This window comes from Scyliorhinus torazame, unplaced genomic scaffold (assembly GCF_047496885.1).
Source record: "Scyliorhinus torazame isolate Kashiwa2021f unplaced genomic scaffold, sScyTor2.1 scaffold_141, whole genome shotgun sequence".
In the NCBI taxonomy this organism is placed as follows: Eukaryota; Metazoa; Chordata; class Chondrichthyes; order Carcharhiniformes; family Scyliorhinidae; genus Scyliorhinus; species Scyliorhinus torazame.
Window position 1 is genome coordinate 417,816 of NW_027307868.1, and position 6,258 is coordinate 424,073.

Below are 6,258 nucleotides of genomic sequence, written 5' to 3' on the forward strand. Positions count from 1 at the left end.
ACTCCCCTGTCTCTCTGTCTGTCTGCCGGCCCCCGGCTCTCTCACACCCACAGCAATCCAACCCGGGACAGAGCGGCGGCGGCGGCGGCGGCGGCGGCACCCACCGCCTTTCAGTCTGACCGCCGCCCCCGCACCCAGGCTGCATTCACCCTGCACAAGGCGGCACTTTTTGCTGCTACTTCCAGTTCGCACACTTTCATTCCGCAACATCCACATTGATGCTGCCCCGGCCAGAGTGCAAGGGGGTGAATCTGAACCTGCTCCCCGGGAAAGAGCGCTCTCCCCCGGCCAGAGTGCAAGGGGGTGAATCTGAACCTGCTCCCCGGGAAAGAGCGCTCTCCCCCGGCCAGAGTGCAAGGGGGTGAATCTGAACCTGCTCCCCGGGAAAGAGCGCTCTCCCCCGGCCAGAGTGCAAGGGGGTGAATCTGAACTTCCTCCCCGGGAAAGGTGCACCTTCCCTAAGGGAGTGAATCTGAACCTGCTCCCCGGGAAAGAGCGCTCTCCCCCGGCCAGAGTGCAAGGGGGTGAATCTGAACTTCCTCCCCGGGAAAGGTGCACCTTCCCTAAGGGAGTGAATCTGAACCTGCTCCCCGGGAAAGAGCGCTCTCCCCCGGCCAGAGTGCAAGGGAGTGAATCTGAACCGGCTCCCCGGGAAAGAGCGCTCTCCCCCGGCCTTCCCTAAGGGAGTGAATCTGAACCTGCTCCCCGGGAAAGAGCGCTCTCCCCCGGCCTTCCCTAAGGGAGTGAATCTGAACCTGCTCCCCGGGAAAGGTGCACCTTCGTTAAGGGGGTGAATCTGAACCGGCTCCCCGGGAAAGGTGCACCCTCGGAACCGGTCTGCTCCCCTTGCCGCGGGGTCCGGGAGCGATGGGCAGCGGGTTGCTGTCCGAGCCCATCCAGGAAGCTCCCAGAGGCGGCCTGCCTGTCAAATCGGCCCGGGGGGCGGATATTAAGCCCGCCCACACTCATTCAAGCCCAGGGCAGCCGCCAAGTGCGAGTGACAAGTCATAAACCAACTTTCCAATTGCCACTGGTTTATGACTTGCCCGCGCTCACAGCGCCACCACCGCTCAGTGTGGGTGTGAGGGATCTCTCAGCAAGTGCTGACCCTCTCTCTGCTGGGTTCACATTGTCAGTGTGGGTGTGTGTGAGGGATCTCTCAGCAAGTGCTGACTCGTCCCTCTCCTGGGTTCACATTGTCAGTGTGTGTGTGAGGGTGAGGGATCTCTCAGCAAGTGCTGACTCTCTCTCTCCTGGGTTCACATTGTCAGTGTGTGTGTGTGAGGGATCTCTCAGCCAGTGCTGACTCTCTCTCTCCTGGCTTCACATTGTCAGTGTGTGTGTGAGGGATCTCTCAGCAAGTGCTGACCCTCTCTCTCTCCTGGTGACCTCAATCCCTGTGCCAACAAAAGAGCCAACACGCCGTCACGCCTTCTCCACGACCCTCTCAACCTGGGTGCCGACTTTCAGGGATCCACGTACACCGAGGAGGACACCGGTAGATCTCTCTGCTCACCCGCACCGCCCGCAATCTTAGCTGATGAGCCCAGTGACTCTGTCTTCCTGTTATTCCTTCCAAAATGAATCAGCTCACCCTTGAGACTCCCATTTGCCACCTGCCAGCCCAGCTCTGCAGCTTCCCTGTGTGTGACTTGTAACACGAGATTCACTCCACCGACACTCGAGTGTCGCCTGCAAATTGACTCGCCCACCCTTCTCCGGGGGTGGTGGGGGGGGTCACCTCCAGCTGTCTGCCTGGCCTGGGGTTCTGATTCCCGTCTTTCCGTCCGGCAGAGCGAATGTTGGAGGGAGGAGGAGGAGGAGGAGGAGGAGGAGGGGAGGAGGGCCGGCGGCGCCAGCCGGAGCGGGGAGATCTACGGGCGGCGGAGCCGATGCTTCTTGGCCAACCTGACCAGGGCGGTGAGTCTGGGCAAGGTGGGGGGGGGGGGCACCGAGACAGGAAAAGGGCCTCGCTGTGTGGGGGTGGGGGTGGGGGGGTGACGGTACTGAAGCGCTGACCTCGCCTCCCTCCCTCAGAATCAGACGTCGGACGCCTCGGAGCCAATGGGCGGACGCTGCTACCTCCATCGCTTGGCGGGGGCGGAGAAGGAGTTTCAGGTCCAAGTTCAAGGTTCGCCATGGCTGCCGTGCAGGGCGGGCGAGAGCGTTCAGGTAGGCCCGGGGTGGGGGGGGCCGACCCTTGACACGTCGGCGCCGATCCCCGGCACTTGGCCTGAGGTAAAGGCGCCCGGCACCGAGGGGGAAAGGAGCAGCGCGGATGGAGGGTTGGTTGACGAGTAGAAAGCAAAGAGTGGGGGATTGATGGGCGTTTCTCTGCTCGTGGCAATCAGCAGCCAGCGGCGTCCCTCGGGGGGGGGGGGGGGGGATCCGTGCTGGGCCCCGCCACCCGTTGACGATTTACATGGATGGTTTGGAGTTGGGGGACCAGGGGTTGTTTCCGCTGGGGGGGGGGGGGGGGGCATAGCCTCAAAACGAGGGGAAGTAGGTTTAGGACTGAGCGAGTTTAGGAGGAACCCGCTCGCCCAAAGGGTTGTGAATCTGTGGGACTCCTGGGTGAAATGTTTTTCAGATCAAGGCGGATCGTCTTTTTGGGGAGGATTAAGGGTTGTGGTGTTTGGGCTGGAAAGTGGAGCCGAGTCCACAAAAGATCTCCTTGAATGGAGGGGCCAGGTGGCCTACTCCTGCTCCTGGTTCTTGCCAGACCACTGATTGCGATGCCTCTTAATGCACGACTTAACTGGTTACTTCACCCCCCCCCCACCCCCGTTTCCCCACCCCCTCTTTCTGGGTTCCAGGTGCCGGGATTCCGAGGCGTCCTCGCTTGCCCGGGCGGGCGCCTCTGCCGCCGTGACGACGGCCGGCCGCCGCTCCCCGAGGCCCGGACGCCGAGAGCCCCCGGGACGGGCCCGGCCTCCTCCTCCTCCTCCGCCGCCGCCCCTCCTCCTCCTCCTGCGGGAGGGGGCGGCCAGGGCGGCCAGCCTGGAGGCCGGATCCAGGTGGGCATCCGTGTGCGGGAGAGCGCCGAGTGCGCGGAGATGGAGGAACGGGAGGCAGAAGGGGCGGCCGACGGCCTGGCCAACGTGACCGCGATTCACAGGTAAACCAGGCGACAGGGCGGAGGGTCGGGACCGTGACAAGGGCAGAGAGCACTGGGTGGCACATCAGGAGGAGCTGAGCGGTAAAAGATTCTGCCTGTCTGTCCCTCTCCTCAGGTGCCACATACGGAACCCACACACGTGCAGCAGCTTGGAACTGTGCCTCGAACTCTGGGAATATGCCGGGTGTTCCCAACATTCCGTCCCGTCACTTCTACAGCGTCTGGAAAAGATGATCAGAGCGGGGAATGTCCAACTGAAGATTGCTGGCAAAACCTGTACGACCGTCAGCATCAGGTACAGAGTAAAGCTCCGTCCGCACTGTCCCCATCAAACACTGCCGGGACAGGTACAGCACGGGGTTAGATACAGAGTAAAGCTCCCTCGACACTGTCCCCATCAAACACTGCCGGGACAGGTACAGCACGGTGTTAGATACAGAGTAAAGCTCCGTCCGCACTGTCCCCATCAAACACTGCCGGGACAGGTACAGCACGGGGTTAGATACAGAGCGAGTGTGAAGGCGAGCTGAGGTTTGACCCTCTTTGGACACCTGGAACGTGTATTGAGCCACTGATGACGTTGCCTGTTTTGACCTGCTAACGTGCCTCTTCTCTGTCACCTCTCTCCCCCCCCCCCCCCTCAGGTCATCGAGCGGATCGAGCCCACCGCCCGCCGCGTCGACTGCGGGGTCCGTGGTGGCGGCGGCCGTCTGCGGCTCGCTGGGGGCGGCCGTGGCCGCCTGCGGCTGGCTGGGGGTGGCCGCCTACCGCAAGCTGCGCGGGGGTCGGGGTCGGGTGCACGCAAACAGCCGGCGGGCGGCCTGAAGTGCTGCCCGACCCCCACCCCGGGAGACGGAGGGACCGTCAGTAACGACAGGAGACGAGTGGAGAGTGAAAGCGTGGCTGGAATGAGCTTGAAGATACCTGCTGGCAGCACTGGAAGCAGCGCCTGCCCCCCCCCCCCACACACACACACACACACTTTTGCTTCATCTGCCTGCCTGTCTGCCCAAATGGCGAATGCTGCCAAGTGGGCAGGAGCCTGAATTGGAGGCCATTTCCATTCCGAGTTGTACACTTTGACTTGAATTGGCAGCAGCACTTTGCGACGACTGGAAGTCAGCAGAAATTGAAGTTTCAAACTTGCCAGGTGAGGGTGCCAGGACGTGAGGCAGTCAGGACGCTGGGTTATTAAAAACTGACCGTTTTCATCGCATGCCAACTGTTTGATGAGAAATTCCAATCCGAGGATTGGAGTGAAAAGCCTGTGTGTGTGTGTGTGAACAATACAAGATGTCCAATCTGAAGTGAAACTTTGCAGTGAGCTTTGTTTTTGTGGCCCAGCCAGGAATCTTCTCTCCAAATGGAGGCAGAAATGAAGTGGTGTTTAACTGGTGATTTCTTGCTGCTTTTTGACTCATTCTTGTGGAAAGCCTCCCTAAGGCGACAGACGAATGGCCATTCCCAACATGTCAGAAATGGAGAGGGAAAGCAGCAATGTGAAAGCAAAGCCAGAAATAAGGACAGGACAGAATCTGCTGCCTGCCTGCCTGCCTGTCTGCTGAATGAAACATGAGCAGAGGCAGGCCAAGTGTTTCCCTTTGCAGACTCAGGGTTCGGTTGGAGAAACAGGGCTGATTCAGTCCCTACTGAACCAATCTCTCTCGCCCCTAGGACAGTCGGGCAATCTGCCTGTCAGCCGGCTGACCCTTGGCTGCACTCCCTCTCTGGCAACTGTATCCTTTCTATGTCAGGGAGAGGTTCCAACTGCACCCAGCACTCCAGGTGTGGCCTCACCGACACCTTGTCGAACTGCAGTGAGGCATCTGCACTTGTGAATTGAAATCCCTCTGGCAATGAAGGCCAACTTATCATTGACCTTCTTCACTGCTTGCTGCGCCCGCTTTGAGCGACTGGTGTACAAGCTCCATTGGTCCATCCACATTGCCCCCAACATATGACGGTTTAAATCCGACTCTTTCCTTCAGTCTTTGTTTGACACTTAAGTGGGACAAGTGTGCGAATCGCCTCAGTGTTGTGCTCACGTGAAATGTCCCACCATGAAGTCAGTTCAAATGGCTGACTGCTGATGGTGGATTTGTTGAACCAGATTCCCAGCAAGAGATGGGGAGACAAACAGAATTTCTGAATTCAAGATTGAGAATCTCCATCAAACACTGTTAGCAAAAGTACATCATGGGGGTTAGGTAGAGATTCCACATCCCTCTAAACTGTCCCCATCAAAGGCTGCCAGGACAGGTCGAGCACGGGGTTAGACACAGAGTCAAGCTCCCCTCTGCACTGACCCCCATCAAACAGCCCCTGGTACAACAGGTGCCAAACTATTTGAACTTGTGCTTGAGCCCGATTAGTTGTCCTGTGGGCTGACAAACAGTTTGTCAGTAAGACTGAGGTCGGCCTGGTACTGCACTCGACAACATTGGTGGCACTTGGCAAATGTACGGTGCGTCGCTGTCTGTGTTGTGTGAATCCCCAGCTGTGAAATATGTGTGCCGTTTAAACTTGCACCGTTTATGCCTTCTCATCATCTGTAAAGATCAGGTTTCTCTTCTTTTAAAGTCTAAAGTACACCACCTTACATTGGCCGACACTGAGAGACGTCCACAGTTGAGTCTCCTGCCAAAACATGAATACCCCTCCCTGCAATTTGATGTTTCCAGCTGCGCTGTCTCAAGTTTGGTGTCATTGTCAAACCGGGATGTGTAGCATTCTATCAAATTGTCTTAAATGGCTAATATATATGTGTGTGTGTGTGAGTGAGTTTGTGCGTGCCAATGTGTGTGTGTGCACGCATGTGTGTCAGTCACGAGGGAGGGAGAGACACGGGGAGATGGAGGGATGGATGGACCATCAATAATGACAGAACACGAGTGGAGAGTGAAAGCGGGGCTTTAATGAGCTTGAAGATACCTGCTGGCAGCATTGGAAGCAGTGCCTGCCCCACACACACACACACTTTTGTTTCATATGCCTCCTGCCTGCTTGTTTGCCAAAGGCAGGTGAATGGTGAATTCAGACAGAAGCCTGAATTTTAGGCCCGATAAGATGGGACGCACTCCCTGTACATTTTGACTTCAACGACGGGCAGGGCCCGCTGGGGATTTGGAAAAGGGGAGTTG

The 6,258-nt window shown here is 58.2% G+C and overlaps 1 long non-coding RNA gene across 4 annotated transcripts; it reads left to right on the forward strand.

Annotated features, from left to right (window-relative positions):
• The first annotated feature begins 1,765 nt into the window (after window positions 1-1,765).
• Window positions 1,766-4,514, forward strand: LOC140405593 (uncharacterized). 4 transcript variants are annotated; one of them, XR_011938685.1, is made up of 5 exons: window positions 1,766-1,920; window positions 2,038-2,172; window positions 2,817-3,118; window positions 3,234-3,413; window positions 3,763-4,514. It is a non-coding gene; the product is annotated as an uncharacterized lncRNA (long non-coding RNA). The 4 variants fall into 4 exon arrangements; XR_011938687.1 differs by having other exon boundaries at window positions 2,038-2,131; XR_011938686.1 differs by lacking the exon at window positions 2,817-3,118 and having other exon boundaries at window positions 1,768-1,920; window positions 2,038-2,238.
• The last annotated feature ends 1,744 nt before the right edge of the window (window positions 4,515-6,258 follow it).